The sequence below is a fragment of the Durio zibethinus genome, chromosome 17 (assembly GCF_047325235.1).
Source record: "Durio zibethinus cultivar Kanyao isolate XHJ-2024 chromosome 17, ASM4732523v1, whole genome shotgun sequence".
Lineage (NCBI taxonomy): Eukaryota > Viridiplantae > Streptophyta > Magnoliopsida > Malvales > Malvaceae > Durio > Durio zibethinus.
The window spans coordinates 6,631,191-6,640,868 of record NC_143178.1 but is presented as its reverse complement, the minus strand read 5'-3'; positions in this window follow the sequence as shown (position 1 = coordinate 6,640,868).

Sequence of the window (9,678 nt, the reverse complement as noted above, 5' to 3'; positions counted from 1 at the left end):
AAGTAAAATTTTCTTTCGTTAAAAAAAAATATTTTTCTACTTATCATAATCTTGGTAAAAGATAATTAATTAAGCTCGCGAATTAAGTTGGATAATTTTGGTTGGGAAGATGAAAGCGATTGGTGAAAAAGTAAATTCCTAAGATAATACTACCTCGGTTAGTGTGTGTGATGTGAGAGAGAGGGAGGGGCAGACAAAGATTTCAACGACGTCCACGTCATCAATCAACCTCCCAAAAACCGCTAAACGACGTCCCACCGATGTGCTCAGCAGCAGCTGTTGTGGTGGTCCTATGTTAAAAACTGTCTTCTAGTGAAGTCTGGTATTTAATTGGTATATTTTACTTTTACTTAGAATTTTTTTTCTTCCTTCTTTGTTTTCTAAAAAGATTTATAAAAAATTTACATATTAATAGAGTGTAAAATTGTCATCAATTTAATTTCGATCAAGAATAAATCAGTTACAACAAAAAAGTACTAGTACTGCTTAATACTTATCTTCACCGGCTTATGATATTCTTCTTCATTCTACAATTTTTTTTATAATAATATTTATTGAAATTATATTTACAATTCAAATTATATCATAATTAAATTTTTTTTATAAATATGATACTTTTTATATTCAATATAAAATTAATAAAAAATCAAAAACTTTTTAATATTAATGTGAAAAGTGACATAAAACTTATAAGATATTAGTGAAATTTTATTAGTTAAAAAATTACTTCATAATTAAATTTATTTAAGAATAAATATTCTTAATAAATAGAAATTATTACACCACCCAAAAAATAGTTATTACTTATGGATTTTTACTAATAGAATTTTTTATTGCTAATTACTTACGTATTATTGATAGAAATTTTAAAACACTTTTTTTTTTATGAAATATCGACAGATTTTACCGATCGAATAAAATATGTAAGTAATTCATTGCTAAAAGTCTAACGCGAATTGCTACCAATTTTACCAACGAAAAAATTCATCATTAATAATTACAAACGGTTTATTGACAAAAAAAACCATCGCTAAATTTTTTTTTTTTTAATTTTGGACATTATCGATGGAAATTTTGTCAATAAAAGTCAAAATATTTTTATTACCTACGAAAATTTTATCGATAAAACTGTTGCTAAAATTAAAAATTTCACATCCCCCCAACCGTTGGCGCCTCACCTTTCTCCCAAATTATCAAATTCCTAATCCCCTTCCCTTTCCCCTTGTTAATTTTTGTTTGGATTTACTTTTAGTATTGGTTTTAGAGTTTTTTTTTATTTGTTGAGTTATTTATTTTTTATTTGTGAAAGTTTTATTGATATTTATTGGGTTTTGTTATATATTTATTAACTTTTAAATGTGTAAAATTTAGGGTTTCTTAATTTGGGTTTGATGTGTATTGATATTTATATATATTTGTATGAATGTTTTATATTTAATATTTTCTATATTTTAATAATAATTATAGAAATTAAAATTATTTATATTGAATTGAGATTATAATTTATATATTAGTAATAGATATCTCATTTTGAAGTAAGTTATATATTATTAAGATTTATATTTATTTTGAAATAGTTTATATATTTGATAGTTTTTTGAAATTTATATATTACTAATTATTGAAATATTGTGGTTTGATTTTATTGATCAAATTTAATATAAATAAATTATATATTTATTAACTTTTAGATGTGTAAGATTTAGGGTTGGTTAATTTGGGTTTGATATGTATTAATATTTATATATATATATATATATATATATGTATTTGTATGAATGTTTTATATTTAATATTTTCTAGAGTTTAATAATAATTATAGAAATTAAAATTATTTGTATTGATTTAAGGTTATAATTTATATATTACTAATAGCCAATGATCATTTTGAAATAAGTTATATATTATTAAGATTTTATATTTGCTTTGAAATAGTTTATATATTTAATAGTTTTTGTGAAATTTATATATTACTAATTATCAAAATATTGTGGTTTGATTGTATTGATCAAACTTAATATAAATAAATTAAATTATTCTATTTTATTTTTCTTTTCCATTCTCTATCTGTAAATGCGTGTTATAAAAGTGAGTTTAGGTATATGTATAATCTATAATGAATATGATTTTTTTAATTTATTTTCATCATACTAACTTGCTTAATTTTTTCATTTCAACTACTTTGAAAGTAGAATAAGTTTCATATGTAGAAGTGTCTCGATCAAATAAATTCTTCACAAAACCAATGGAATTGCACTAAAAAGGCCAAGATCAAAGGTAAAATCCTGTCATTAAAACTAATAATATTTTTCTATGAATGTGTTGTTTGTAGTATGTATGATGAATTTTTGCAAGATCATTTGTGCCATTGATGGATTATTTGTTAAAATAGAATAATAATTATTTTATATTATTATTTAGATAATTTTGTTTAGTATAACAATAATAGCTTATATGGTTAATCAATTAAAAGTAACAATAAAAAGGTTTAACACTTTATATGACTTTAGTTATTCATATTTCAATTCAATTATGGTTTAATAATGGATAAAAATCGCTCTTGGATATACTCTCGTTTAGATGTTAATGGATACATTACTCAAAAGTTCTGCGATGGTATAAAAAATTTATTGGATATGCTTATTCTCAACCAAACTTTATTAGTAATGAGAAAATTAAGTGTCCTTATGTTGAATGTGGGGATAAAAAGTTTTTAAAAGTGGATGCTGTGCATAAGCACCTTTATTATAAAGGGTTTACAATAGGTTATACTAGTTAGGTCTTAAATAAGGAGTTAGAAGTAGGATAAGCTTCTTCAATAAATAAAGATACCTTTGAACTAACAGAGAAAATAATAATAGAAAATTCATATAATAAAATAGTTATGAATGCTATATATCTTGATTTTGGGGTAAAATCAACAAAAGAACTGGGTACGGTTGCCAATGAGGCAATAGAACCATCTGAAGAAAAGCCAAGTGTAGACGCAGCAAGCTTTTTGTTCTTTTTTGAATGATACAAATGAACCATTGTAGTCAGGCTATACGAAATACACAATCTTCTTTATTATATCTCAACTTTTAAATTGTAAATCAAAGTTTAACATTAGTGTGTCATGATTTGATCGTCTGCTAAGGATGGTACAGGATATGTTGCTAGTTAATGATAAATTACCAGAAAACTTCTACAAAATAAAAAAAAAAAGATGACGAAACTAGGACTTGGTTATAATAAATTTTATATTTACAAAAATAATTGTATGTTGTTTTATAAAGAAACAACAAAATTGACATATTGTTTAGTTTGTGATCATTCTCAATATATAAAGAATAAGTATGGTGGTGAGACGAAAAAAATTTTCTTATAAAATCTTACATTATATGCCACTAATATCGAGACTTCAAAGATTTTATATGTTAACTAAAACTGCTGAATATATGACACGACATGCCTATAACCAAAGTCATAATGGTGTACTTCAACATCATATTAATGGTGATACATGAAAACATTTCAATTGCAGCTATGAATCATTTGCACTTGAAGTGAGAAATGTATCATTAGAATTATGTGCTAATGGTTTTTATCCATTTGGTTAAAGTGTAAAATCATACTCTTGTTGGCCAGTGATGATAGAGGAATACAATTTACCACCATGGTTGTATATGAAGCAAAAATATATCTTTTTGAATATGATAATTTTAGGAAAGAGTAGTCTAGGTTAAAATATAGTGTTTTCTTGAGACCTTTAATAAATGAGTTACAAATATTATGGTCGAATAGTGTTATGACATACGATGCTTATAGAAAATAAAATTTTCATTTGAGGGCAGCTTTTTTATGGATAATTAATGATTTTTTTACGTATAGTATGTTGTTTGGTTGGAGCACTCATGAAAACTTATCATGTTCTTATTATATAGGATAAATAAAGTCATTTCAATTGGCTTATGGTAAGAAGCCTTGCTTTTTCAATTGTCATAGTTAGTTTTTGACTTTTGATCATCCTTTTCGAAGGCAGAGAGATAAATTGCAAAAAAGAGTTAAGCGTGACTCCCTTATTGATCTATTATCAAGCGAAAAATTTTTGGCTTGGTTATCACATTTGGCACGAAATATAGTGATCAAAAGTGAGATAACTTTGAAAAAAAATCATAACTGGGTGAAAAAAAGTATATTTTGAGAGTTACCCTATTGGTCAACCAATCTGATTTGGCACAATCTTGATGTTTTACATATTGAGCATAATGTCTTTAACAACATATTTAACATAATGATGGATGTTAAACCAAAAATAACATAAAGGTAAGACTAGATCTTAAGATATATTGTAAGCAACTAGATTTGAAATTGGTTGAAGTGAATGGAAAAGTTTTCATGCCTAAAGCTTCATACACTTTAAACAAAAAACAAAGAAGACATGTTTGTACATGAGTTAAAGAATTAAAGCTTCTTGATGGTTTTGCATCTAATATTACTCGGTACATAAACATGACTGATTACAAGTTATAAGGATGAAAAGTCATTATTGTCATGTCTTTATGCAACTATTAATCTCAATTGCATTTCGTGATTTGGTGGTTACTTTTATTTGAGATGTAATTACTGAGCCATATCATTTTTTCAGAGATCTGTGTTTCATAAAAATACATATAGATCATATAAAAGTGTTAGAAGCAAAGATTATGAAAATAATTTACAAATTAAAAAAGATTTTTCCTCCAGGTTTCTTTGACTTTATGGAACATTTGCCTATTCACTTACTTAAAAAGACAAAAATTAGTGAACCCATTCAATATCGTTGGATACATCCATTTGAAAGGTATTATATTTAAGTTGTTAGACATTAACGTTGATTAATTTAATTTTTTTTCAATAACATATGTATTATGATATCATGATGAGTAGGTTTTTTTTATCATCTCAAGAAAGAATACACCAATTGAGTATTTGTTGAAGCATCTATATATAAGACATATGTTATCGAAGAGATTTTCACTTTTTTCTCATTCTATTTTAATCCAAATATATCAACAAGATTGAATCCAGTTTTAGGTAATAATGATGAGGGAGTCATGAATTCTTATGAAAGTTTTTTATTTTTTAGTTATCTTGGCCGAGCATTTGGTCCATAATAACTCTCGATGGCTATCAGTGGATAAACATAACAAGAAACACTTATATGTTTTTTGATTTGTAAAGAGATAAATCTTTACATTGAGCAACTAATATGTGAAGTTTATAAATTATGTTTCTAGTAAGTTCACAATTTTTCTAATTCTTAATTAACAATGATAGGATATTTGATAAATCGATGAAAAAAGATTTTATGCATATAAGTGATATAGAATTAGAGAAAGAATGTGATGCTAGATTCTCGCAATGGTTTAGACAATTTATAAGGGTTTAACACATATTAGCATATATAAATATAAAATTTAATGCTATTGTGTATTAATAATAATGATAAAAATTTTTATTTTACTATTTGATACGTTGATGAGCAAAATGGTAATATTGATCGTCGTGTAGTTGAGATAGCTTATGACTCTAAACGCATGGTTAGATGTTTTAAAGGTTACTATGTCAATGGTTTTAAGTTTCATACGGTTAATTATGGCTAAACTTAAAAGAAGATGAATTATGGAGTATGTGTGAAAAGAAGTTGTTACAATGATTATGAATGTGACTTTTATGGTATTTTAGAAGATATTATTGAATTAGAGTATTTTGGAGTAGGAAATAAGGTTATACTTTTTAAATGTCATTAGTTTGACACAGAAAAAAAGGGTAAGGGTAGATCTCCGTCATGGTCTTGTTAAAATTAAATATAATTCAATGCTTACTAGCAATAAGCCTTTTGTTTTAACTTCACAAGTACATCAAATTTTCTATACAAGTTATCATTCTAAAAGAAGCTATTAAAATAATTAGTGGGCAATCTGCAAAACAAAAGGCTAAGAGTATATATATTGATGGACATGAAGAATAGATAACTTATTTAAATAAAGGCGTATTCCAAATAGTTAAAGTTCCTATTTCATGAACGGTTACTATCTTACAAGAATTTGATAATCCTACACTTGTTGTGACCGATGAATATGAAGAGATAGATTTAGCAGAAGCAATTTGAATTGAAGAACAAGAAGCAAAAAATGATGATGATGATGATGATGATGATGATGATGATGATGATGAAGAGAATGATGATGATGATAATGATGATGATGCTGATGATGACGATGATGATGATGATGATGAAATATATGAGTTTACTTTTTCTAATAGTGATTGATGTATGTAGTGTCACTTTTAATGTTATATATAATGTTTATTCGATGTTCACAATATATCTTAAGTTAATATAATACTTTATTACTTGTTTTATCTGAAATTAAATATATTTTACGAATTGCATTTAATCTTGTATTACCAAAGTAATATTATGTCTATTTGTTTTTTCTTGGTGTTATTGAAATACTGATGGAATGTTTTTTTGTTCTATATGGATCAAATGATGGGACGTCATGCAAAATGTACTATCCATCAAGGTGGTTCTAGGGTAGGATCTATTAGAGGTGATGTACGTATCGGGTCATCATTAGAACCGATATAACATGATCCACCATACGGGTCAGCTTCACTTAAGATACAGTTTTATCGATCATACTATTTATCTCCAGCACCAATGATGGTTGATTCATCAATTGAGTAGTACGTCAATCCAGAATTAACCAATGATCCATTAGTTAGAGAAGAATAAAGGAAATAACTCGATAGAGGACTAATGAGGCAAATAAAGAGTTACCAACTACTTCAGATCTAGATAAGTAGGTGTGGATTACTCCATATGTATTAATTATTTTCTTATTGTTATTTGTTTGTTAATGAATTTGTTTAATTAAACTAATTTTACTAACAAAGGGATCTTGGTAGTTGTTTTAAATAATCATCGGTTAACTCAACAATTTTAAGAATAATTTAAGTGAATTATACTGATCCTTGGTCGACATGAGATAAAGTACATTCATCAGTTAAGTCTATGATGTTTGATAAATTTAAGAGAGTAAATTGATATTTAATTTTTTTATATATTTTTATTTCATTTGAATTAAAAGTTCAAATTATTGTCAATTACTTATTGTATTCCTATTTATTATATTAGAAAAAATGTAAATAGGCTGAGTCAGATGATGATCTTGTTCAACGAGCCTGGAATAATATTTCAAAGAATTGATTGAAAGATTTATTGTCCGACAAGAGAGACTTGACAATGAAAGAGTGTGGAATTGACAACGTCATAGAGTGCAGAAGTATGGAGCGGAGGTGGATCATAGCTCTGATTTGGGATACTCTTATTGACAATGTATGAAACACTCCTCACTGGCAAAATATCTCTGCCAAAGCCAAACAAAATCGTCATATACAAAAAAAAAATTACGAAGCATATTGACACTCGATTCTTTTTCCTATTCATAAAAAAAGAATAGTACTATTTTATTTCACAAATGTCAACAAATTATATAAATTATATTGTTACATGCATCATTAAATGTGTCTAAATAAATGCAGTCACTTGAGTTGCAACGAAAACCTACATTTACAGAACTTTTCAATCGCACTTATAAACATTCAAGAAGACGTAGTGACTTCGTTGATAACAAGTCCAAAGTTGTCAGTGTAAGAGACTTTCAAATGACTAAATAATGATGAAATTTACATTGCTTTATTGAAATAAATAATATCTTGTATGTTTTGTGATACAAAGACTTTGTGAAACAATGAAAATTGTTACGTAATTTACTTTGTGCTTCTAGTTGTATATTGTGATAATGATTGTGTATTGTGATTATTGATCAAGTATTGCCTTTTTTGCATTATGATTATGTATTGTGATTATTGATGAATTATACATGTTAATAGCATATTGTGATAACTATTTATTTATAAAAGGTTTTTGCGTATTATCTATATGAGATCACATTTGTGAAAGGTGAAAATTATTGTGTATTTTTGTTTATGATTCTATTTGTGTATTTTGATTGTTTATGAAATATATAATGAAGTAATTGAAAGCAAAGTCATTGTAGGAAATCTTGTATTAAAGTAGATAGTTTAGTGTTTATTGAAATGCAATAAATTTGTAAAATATGAATTAAGCTTGAAATTGTGATATTTTAGTGAACTATACAAATCCTATAATAATGATTATTGTTTTAAACTTTTTGTAGGAAAACTATGCTATTCATTATTTCAGAAATACAATGAAGATTGTTTCAATAATCTAAAATTCGACCCATAAGCATGGATTGAAGCTATTGGAGGGGTTGAAGCTACACGCACTCATGTGTATGGCTTTAGATCAGCAAATAGATCTAGAAATGTCCTTCACTCAACTTAGTCCACTATTGCAGCAAAATCATCTAGCTCTGTTTGTAGTCCATCATCTATGCTTTCTCAGGTTCATTAACTTTAGATAGAAGAATGAATTGATAAGTTGAAGACTGAACTAAGAGTTGAGCTTAGGTCATTCATGGAACATATGATGTAGTTAATGGGGTCTAGACAGACTCCACCATTACAATATTCTAGACTTAATGACAGCACCAAAGATTCTACATCAAGAGGTGCAACAACAACATAGTGACATTTTCTGTTGGATTTGTATGAGGTATTAGATGGATGGATGCTATGGATGTTTTATGAATTAATATTTTATGATGTCATAGATATTTGATGGATGTTAGATGATGCATTTGACGAATGTTACCTAGATTTGATATTTTAGTTAATAATAATAGCATATTTAAATAATTACACATGTTTAAATTAAAATTTATAGGGTTTGGAAATAATTACAGATTTTTTTGAATAATTATAAATCTTTTTATTTAAATTATTTATGAATTTGTACTTTTACCAATGAAATTTTACTATTACCGACATAATTTTTATTATTACCGATGGATTTATCGATGGAAAAAAAAAATTTTGTGACTATTTTCATGGTTATTACTGACAAATTTATCAACAGAAATTTACTATTATCCACGAAATTTTAATGATTACCAACAGATTTATTGACAAATTTTTTTATTACAAATAGATTTACCAATGGAAAAAAACCCATTATCGACAGATTTATCGACGAAAAATTTCATAACTAATTACTGACGGATTTTATTGACAGATTTTAAGCATTACTGACATAGTTAGCACCAATAGAATTTTTTTCATCTATAAAATTGTCGCTAAAAATATTATCGATGAATTTAAGCTTTTACCAACAAAAAATTCCGTTGACAAAGCTTATTTTTCTAGCAGTATTAGTGATTAAGTAATGAAGTTTTGTAAATATAGAGAAATATTAATATTTAGAATTATGAGAGAAAGTTATGTGATCTTTATATAAGAGATAGATTTTATAGTGATGTAAAAAGAGTATATTCCATACAAACATGGGATGAAGGATATTTTATAAGATATATACTAGGAAGCATGGGAACTAAGATTGTTTTACGTGCTTAAGATTAGTGATTATTTATAGTATTTTGTACTCTTTGTAATATCTACATTTATAGTAATTTTTTTTTTGTCCATAAATGTAGATAATTAAACTAAATCATATTAAATATTGCTTCTAATACGTGATTTATTTTATGTTCATTTTATTGTGAA